At 36.6% G+C, this 8,380-nt stretch overlaps 1 long non-coding RNA gene across 1 annotated transcript in view; it reads right to left on the bottom strand.

Moving 5' to 3' along the window:
* Nucleotides 1-5,266: 5,266 nt before the first annotated feature.
* Nucleotides 5,267-8,380, bottom strand: part of LOC134758895 (uncharacterized) — an 81,839-nt gene continuing 78,725 nt past the window's right edge. Inside the window, exons 2-3 of the long non-coding RNA XR_010134607.1 lie at nucleotides 7,422-7,484; nucleotides 5,267-6,238 (exon numbers count right to left, since the gene is read on the bottom strand). This is a non-coding gene — a long non-coding RNA (uncharacterized lncRNA). The remainder of the gene's footprint in view (nucleotides 6,239-7,421; nucleotides 7,485-8,380) is intronic.

The raw sequence follows: 8,380 nt of genomic DNA, 5'->3' as shown, positions 1-8,380 counted from the left end.
TTTCTGGTTGTTGAATTTTTATGTAGGAGACACCCTTTCTACCTCACTATCATCAATAGAAGTGGGACATCTGAAAATCATGAAAGCTTTCTCTCCAAATGTTATGATGATTATAAGCTACAGGACATAGACTCCAAAGGTTAAGAGAGAGGAGAGGAAGAAATGTTGAATCAAATGTGAAATATAAATTTTTGAGTGGTAAAGAAGAAGTGAATATATATTGCAAATTCCAAAATAATATTAATATACTATATTTATTTTATTGTCAGAACCACTTGACTGATAGAAACTAGGCTCAGAGAAAGTTTCTGATCTGCTTGAAAACCATGACTAGTGAATTGAAAAATTATGATAGAGCCTGATCTTCTAACTTCTAGGCCAATGTTTTTTCCCATTATTTTTGTTTTCAAGAATGTTAAAGCATATGAACAGATAAGTTATAGAAAAATAACAGATGGCCTTTATACATATGATAATATGTTCAACTTCAAACATAACAAAAGAAATACGCTGAGGTATCATTTATCACCCAGCAGACTGGCAAACAAACAAACAAACAAACAAAACAGCAGTAGGCCTTGTTGGTGAGACTAGAAAAATAGCCACTTGCATTTTTGCCACATGCATTGTTGGTAGGATTCCAGTAAGGTACAAGCCCTGTGGAGGAGAATTTGCCAAATCTAACCAGAGTCCACATGCATTTACACTTTGAACCAGCAATCCTGCTTCTAGGAATCTATCTTATAAATACACCCATAGAAATCTAAAATGGCATATGAACAAAGCTGTTCATTTTGCTATTATTTTGTAGCAAAAATGGGACATAACACAAGAATTTAACAATATAGAATAGCCTGAATTAATTATGCCACATTCATATAACAGAGTAATATGCAGCAGCATAAAAGAATGAGGACCATCTCTATGTACTGCTCTGGGGAGATTTTTTGGGATAATATTATTTAATGAAATAGTATTTACAAAATAGTGTATTTGTCATACTATCTTTTATACAAGAAATAAAGGAAATGTATATATTGCAAAAAGAACAGTATTGGAAGGATGAACAAAAAGCTAATAAAAATGGTTAATTATGAAGAGCAGGGAGGGGGAATTAAGTGAGAAAGATCAGGAGAGGCATCTATGTATACATTTAAAAATCAGGAGAAGCACCAATGTATATATTTTAGTTTTGACTTTCATACCATGTAAATGCATGGCTCTAATTTTTTTAAAAAAGATAAAAAAGAAAAAGGAATCCCTACAAATTAGAAACACACTAAAGCAAATGTACATTACTGTATATAAATTGTTAACGTAATCACAAAGAGAAAGAATATTTAAAGTAACTTTGGAGCATAGATCTTTGACTACATCTTTAGGGATGCATTCTACAGGGAAAAAAATGACAAAGGCATTTTAAACTTTCTTTAGTAGTTTTACTGTTAGGAGTGTTTATTTAATAACTATTTTATTTGAAGAATATTATAAAGCTCTGTCATCAAGGTCCAACCAGGACAATAAAACTCTCTTTTTCAAAAGGGAATGTAATTTAGAGAATAAGCTACATAGGTAATGGAATAACTAAGAAGCCAAGAGGAGATAACGAGGCCACCCAGATCTTAGAGACACAGGAAGCCTCTCTAATCTTAGGTTAGAGGAGCAAGAAACGTAAAGATGGGTTTCAGAGCCCAGAGGACCAGATCACCTCTTTGCAGCTGGAGCTCAGGTCAGCCTATCCTGGAGCACTGAAACCCCAGATGAGAAGCAGTCATATCCAGAAGCATCTTCCATGACAGACAGAAAAGGTAGAAATACTCTGGCTTCTTCCTTTGTCCTACTTCCCAGTCCCACCAGTGACTGCTATTGGCTGACATGGGAGCCTGCAAAGGTGATACACTAAAGGAAGGGTATCTTCCTCTATTTGATGTGAGGGAAAACAGGCTCAGGACGAGCACAGAAGCCAACAAATGTTATTAACTATTAGATAACAAGATTTTCAATGTTCAGGAGAAAAGAGGTACAATTACAAAACCAAAGTTATATAAAAGTATTTTATTGTTAGTATAGAATTCAAAATCTACAAACGAATGTATGATTTAAAAATATATTTTCTTGCTACGTCCATTGATATGGCTTAGATGTAATTTTACCCCCAATATCAATGAGTATACTTAGACTGACATTTTGGTCTCTGATATCATTCCCCAGTAAAGGCATCAGTTTCTTGAAGAAATGGTTGATTATTGACTGGAGACACAAAAGGTACAGACCAATCCTTGTATAATTTGAGCTCAAGATAATTTTCAAAATTGAATGCTGTTATCTTAATAGTAGACACAGCTTGAAAGGGCTCCCACAAGCCAGTGTTTTGATATATTGAACATCAAAAAGAATAATTTTTTGTAGTTGGCTTAAAAGTGATTTTATAAAAATCCCTCAATGCACAATGAAACTTTTTTTATAAGGCCAAAAGTGTATATATTATCATTTGGGTTAGGTGTTAAACCAAATCTTTTCTTATAAAATCAATGATTTAAAAACTATCCTGTTTTTTTCAATAGGAAATTGATTATCCCAGTATCCCCAAGTAATGAGAGAACGTCTAGTTAACATAGAAGGAATGTAGAATTAGAAAAAAAAATCACAATTTTGCAGTAATTGATTCATTCATAGATTCTCATTTAGAATTAAAACGACATGGTAAATGGTTGAAGGAGAATTGAAGCTCTATACAATGCTATAGTTGTACTACACAATTTACTTTTTGATCATAAGAGAAAAATAGAACAGCATAGTGGAGGGCTCAGACTGTGGCTCTGTAGTTTCAGTGTCCAGTGTCAGCAGTTGTAGTGGTGGGACAGGAGACAGACTCTGTCCTTATTGCAGTGCAGTTAACCACAGCATCAGGTGCGATGCATTCTAGCCCCGAATAGCTATGAGTATACTTAGACAAATAGCTAATTTGTTCAAGCCGTTAGATTGAACTTCCAATTAATTAAAAAAAAAAGAGAGAGAGAGTTAGATTTAAAACACACTTAGAAGCCATCAGATAAATTCAGAGATCTGCTCTCTCCAATAAATTATGTGAAACCAATCTTGATTGTTCTAGACTAAATGCAGCTTAAGGGGTATAATAGCTAGATGCAATGCATGATCCTAGATTGCACCTTGATTTTGGACAAAACAGGAAAAAAAATGGAGAAATTTTATTTTGGCTGGGTCTAAAATGAAATTAAGAAATTATTAATTTTGCTAGATATAAAAATCATTCTTTTGGCTATGCAGGAAAATACATTTATTTTTAAGAGCTGAATACTGACGTAGTTAGGTGTGTAATGAGATGTCAGTATTTAAAATTCTTCTGCACATAACATGTTTTAAGAAAGCATTGGCCAGTCGCGGTGGCTCACGCCTGTAATCCCAGCACTTCGGGAGGCCGAGACGGGCGGATCACGATGTCAGGAGATCGAGACCATCCTGGCTAACACGGTGAAACCCCATCTCTACTAAAAATACAAAAAATAAATAAATAAATAAATTAGCCGGGCGTGGTGGCGGGCGCCTGTAGTCCCAGCTACTCGGGAGGCTGAGTCAGGAGAATGGCGTGAACCCAGGAGGCGTAGCTTGCAGTGAGCCGAGATCGCGCCACTGCACTCCAGCCTGGGCGACAGAGTGAGACTCCGTCTAGAAAAGAAAAGAAAGCATTAGCATGATCCTTTATGACCTGACCCCAACTTATTTCTTTAACTTCATTTAGCCATAAGATAAAATCTATATCTTTATTTCTGTTTTAAAATAGCTCCCTTTGAGTCCTTCAGGATCAGCAACAGAAGTTTTGTTTCAGAGCAAGGATTTGTTTAGCCTCAAGTTCCTGAACACATCTCAAGGTGCTTGGGAAGCACGTGTGTGTGTGTGTGTGTGTGTGTGTGTTTATGGGAATATATATTTACCTGGATGAGTTTTATGACTTTCATCACGTTGTCAGAGGGGCATGCAACTCACAAATATTAAGAATGTCAAGAGTTTTCCAGTTTTACTTGTATAACTCACTGCACGGTAGCCTTTAAAAAAACAATGCTTAAATATTCATAGGGTCTTTAAGATAACTGATTCAAATTAAAATAATATACCTGAAGTTCATGGTTCCCTTGTTGAATTTTTTTGCCTTACAATGGTATTTCCATTTATATTTTCCATTGCATGCTGAGAATTAACTCCTGAGGGTTCTTCTTTTGTATACATTCATATGTTATACACTACGTCTAGTTTTCAGACAATGCAGGGGTGACAGTTGATTAAAAGGTGTGTCTCTGAGGCTTTAGAAAAGAAGAATCATTTAATCCTAAGCCATTAGCTAGATCATGTATCTGGCATTAAAACCTGAATACTTACTTGGTTTTGGAATAAGGTAAACTTCCATGGACATGGTAAAAGGCTGGACCACCAGAGGCCATTCCTGTACAGATAAGACTAGCAGTAACAGGGAAGGAAAAATGTATAGGACCAGCTGCATGGGCATCCAACCTGTGCATCTTCACAGGGTTCCATGCTTAAAAGAGCCTGATCCTTGATTTAATGATTGGCTGTCACCATCTCGAAGTTCTAAAACATTGTTTAATAAGGGGCCTCACATTTTTATGTTACACTGGGCCCCACATATTATGTAGTCCATCCCGCATATGTGACATGTCCCTGTGCTTATCTGTGTTGCTCATAGCTGTGTTCAACTTGGTTCTTGTTCAGCTATTGCTACCCCCAGTTTCCTTCCTGCAGATAAGGGCTGGGGTTGGGCTGCTTATTATGGCAACAGCACAAAAGGCATGAGCAAACATGTATTAGGATTGGAGAATGTGGAGGCAGGATAGCAAGGAAGACCTAAATTGGCAGAAAAAGTCCATCTAAATGGTAAATCATTAATATCACTCTATTTTTTATTCAATTTATATAACTTTCACTGACAATGCTCCTTTAAATTTCTAGTAATTCTCATCTTTCTATTCCCTTAGTCATACCTATGATGGAGGCAACTCAACTATTGAGGAAAATAGTCTCAGGGCTCCCCTGTGCACTAAAACTAAAATTGATCATGAATGATGCTGAATCTGCCATTTCAGATATTTTCTCTAAAAATTTAAAAGTGTTATTTTTCAAAATAACGTTAAAGACCTACAGGTGGCAACATTTTGATAAGGCAACATGTAAACGTTTGTGCCAACAATGTTATGCTATGTTTGGTTTTTTTTTTTTTTTTTTTGCCACAGATTTGCAGTTTACCAGGGTTGCTGTGTAGGGCTGTGCAGCAAATATCATGCTCAAGGGAGTTCAGAGGAGTTCAGAGGTGGCCAAAGACTAGACGATGACTGGCCTCTTATCTGATCCTGGCCTCTTTGTGATGAATTCTACTGAGTTTTTCAACAGAGGAAGTGCCCATGATAAGGGGGATTATCTTAGTGGTTTTCTTTCCCCCCAAGGTGGTCAAAGAGTAGCACTAGTAATTACAGTAACCAAGTGTTATTATCTTACTTGTAATAATTAACCACCATATATGAGGCACCATGCTAACACCTGATGTGCCTACATCATTCAATGCTTCAGCAACCTGAGTAGTTACTGAATTATTCACTATTTACAAAAGAGAAAATGGAGACTGAGAAAAGTGAAGTGAATTGCCCAAGGTTATGTACCTAGTAAATAATAGAGCAGAAATTTGAACCCAAGGCCAGAGGAATTCAGCAGCCGCGCCCTGAAGCACAGTGGTGCCCTTTATCAGGCAGAGAACCCACGAGGTCATTAAGAACAGGGAGTTTCTGGCTATGTCATTGCTGTAGGTTGAGTGAATAAAACTAACAAACAAAAATTAATCAATGAAAGTGATTCTACTGTATTTTATATTTTAGCTATTGTTCTAAAAAGTAACCATTGCTTTTTGTACATGATTTTAGCTTTGAAAATTTCCTGTCAGCACGAAGTCATTTCCCAGGTGGGATTTTAGAGGATCCTAAATCATGGGCCTTTGCTGTCAGCTGTCATGAGAGGGGGAAGAATTGAGGGAAGTAGACAGCAGATAAGGCTGGGAAATATATTCTCTTTCTGAGAAAAAAATAATTTTCAGAGATGGCATCTTTCTATGTTACCCAGTCTGCGGAGCAGTGGCAATTCACTCTTCACAGCGGCCATGGCACTACTGATCAGCACGAGGTAGGCAGCAGATAAGGCTGGGAAATGTATTCTGTTTCTGAGAAAAAAATAATTTTCAGAGATGGCATCTTGCTATGTTACCCAGGCTGGGGGGCAGTGGCAATTCAGTATTCACAGCCACTATGGCACCAATGAATCAGCACAGGAGTTTAGACCAGTTCCGTCTCCAAACTGGGCCAGTACCCAGCTCCCAGAAGGTCATCATATAGAGGCAAAACTTAATGCAGACACCCAATTGGCATAGATCACTACAGCCCAGAAATAGTCTCGAGCAATCCTCCCACTTCAGCCTACTGAGTGGTTGAGACGATAGGCACGCACAACCAAACCCAGCAGAAAATGGTTTCTTATTGACCTTAAAGTATCATCACACTGATCACAAATGTATGAAATTTAAAATATGATATTTAAGAACTGTCCAAGCATCTATCTTTCTTTGTGTTTAATTATCTGGCTGTTTCACTTTTATGGCTGATTTAAGAAAGCACTGAATATGCCTATATGGAAAATCATATATAAATAACATTTTCCGTGGAAGCAATAAAAGACATTAAAATACTATGCAATGAAAAGAATGTCTAATCATTATTCAAATGCAATCTGAAATTATCTAATTGTGTTTTATCCAGACAGGATTCTCTAAGATTCTTCATAGTTTTGTTTTATCTAGGCAACAAGAATGAGAGTAAATGTTAAGGAAATTCCCCAGGAGGAAATACTGATTTTGGAATTTTGCAATTGCATGGTGTATTTGGCTGATGAACGTGGAGATTAAAGTACAGTTGACCCTTGAAAAATATGGGTTTGAACTGCGAGGGTCTACTTATACGCACATATTTTCAACTAAATGGGGATCAAAAATTTGGTATTCTTGGGATGCAAAACTTGCATATATGAAGGGCTGCCTTTTCTTATATGTGGGTTCCAAAGGGCCAGCTGCAGAGCTTGAGTGTACACAGATTTGGGTATACTCCAGGTGCCCTAGAACCAATCCCCCACATATACCAAGGAATGACTGACTGTAGCTATAATTTCCCAGCTTCTCATTCTACTAGCTACCTACCAAGTGAAAACATTGGGGAAGCCAAATGCCAATGGCAGGATAGGTTTTGTTTCTTTTTATTTCCAGGGGTGCTCCAAAACACATGATCCAACCATTGCTAGAGAAAAAGAATATGAGTTCCCAAGGAAGATGTAAGCAGAGTGAACATATTCCATACCTTTACATTCTCTGAAGACATAGGTACTTCTCAAACAGCACAATTAATTCCTGAAAAGGCACTCTTCAGTAAGAAAAAGAAAAAATGGCGTCAGTTGAATCTCATATCTCCATGGAAAATATTAATAACGGCTTATGGAACTGACTGAGTTTTTTAAAAATTATAATCTTTCTAAGCTAAAAAATTTTTTTGAGTATTATATGTATTAAAGGAAGAACAATATAGTAATAAAATGAATACTATATGTGTTTATGATATACTAGTGTGCTATAAAAAGTTGTTACTTCTTCATATTTTCTTCCATATCTTACTACCATAATTGGGAAGCATTTGTAACATGGAATTCAGACAGAGTTCTGCAGAGATTCATGACAGGCATCTTGAGACTTTTTTTTTTGCACAAACTTAGAATCATTTCATGATCTTTAAGAAGTCTATATAGGATGTTTGTCTCGAGTCCCTGTTTTCAGTGAAAAATCTGTCATTTACAAGAATAGGCATTAGAGATAAATTTACCAAATTTTCCATGAGTTTGAGATTGTGAGCCCTATCCAATTGACATCCTAGCTTCAATATGCGTAAGTAGCAAAGCCCATCGTGTATATGGATATAAGTAGAACTGCTGTGAATAGAAAACTTTATGCATAATGACAGATTCACATTTTAAATTCTGATGCTGAAATACTTTTATATTAGTTACTACTTAAATGATATTAGATACAAATTTAGTAACTTTATGACAACTTGAAACATTAGTATGATTAGATCATATAATTGCTGTATTCTCTGGACTCTTAATTTGTCAGGAACTGTGATGCATACTGATTTCCCAAGAGCCAGGGAAGTTTAAAAGAAGAATGGGTATAAGTCAAGGTTGCCAGATGGGAGTCCCCATAGGCAGCTGCACCCTCTGACGTGGTGGCAACACAGCTTGGCCAGACCAACCCGATCATATTTTC

This window comes from Gorilla gorilla, chromosome 6 (assembly GCF_029281585.2).
Source record: "Gorilla gorilla gorilla isolate KB3781 chromosome 6, NHGRI_mGorGor1-v2.1_pri, whole genome shotgun sequence".
Taxonomy (NCBI): Eukaryota; Metazoa; Chordata; class Mammalia; order Primates; family Hominidae; genus Gorilla; species Gorilla gorilla.
This window is presented reverse-complemented; position numbering and strand designations above follow the sequence as displayed.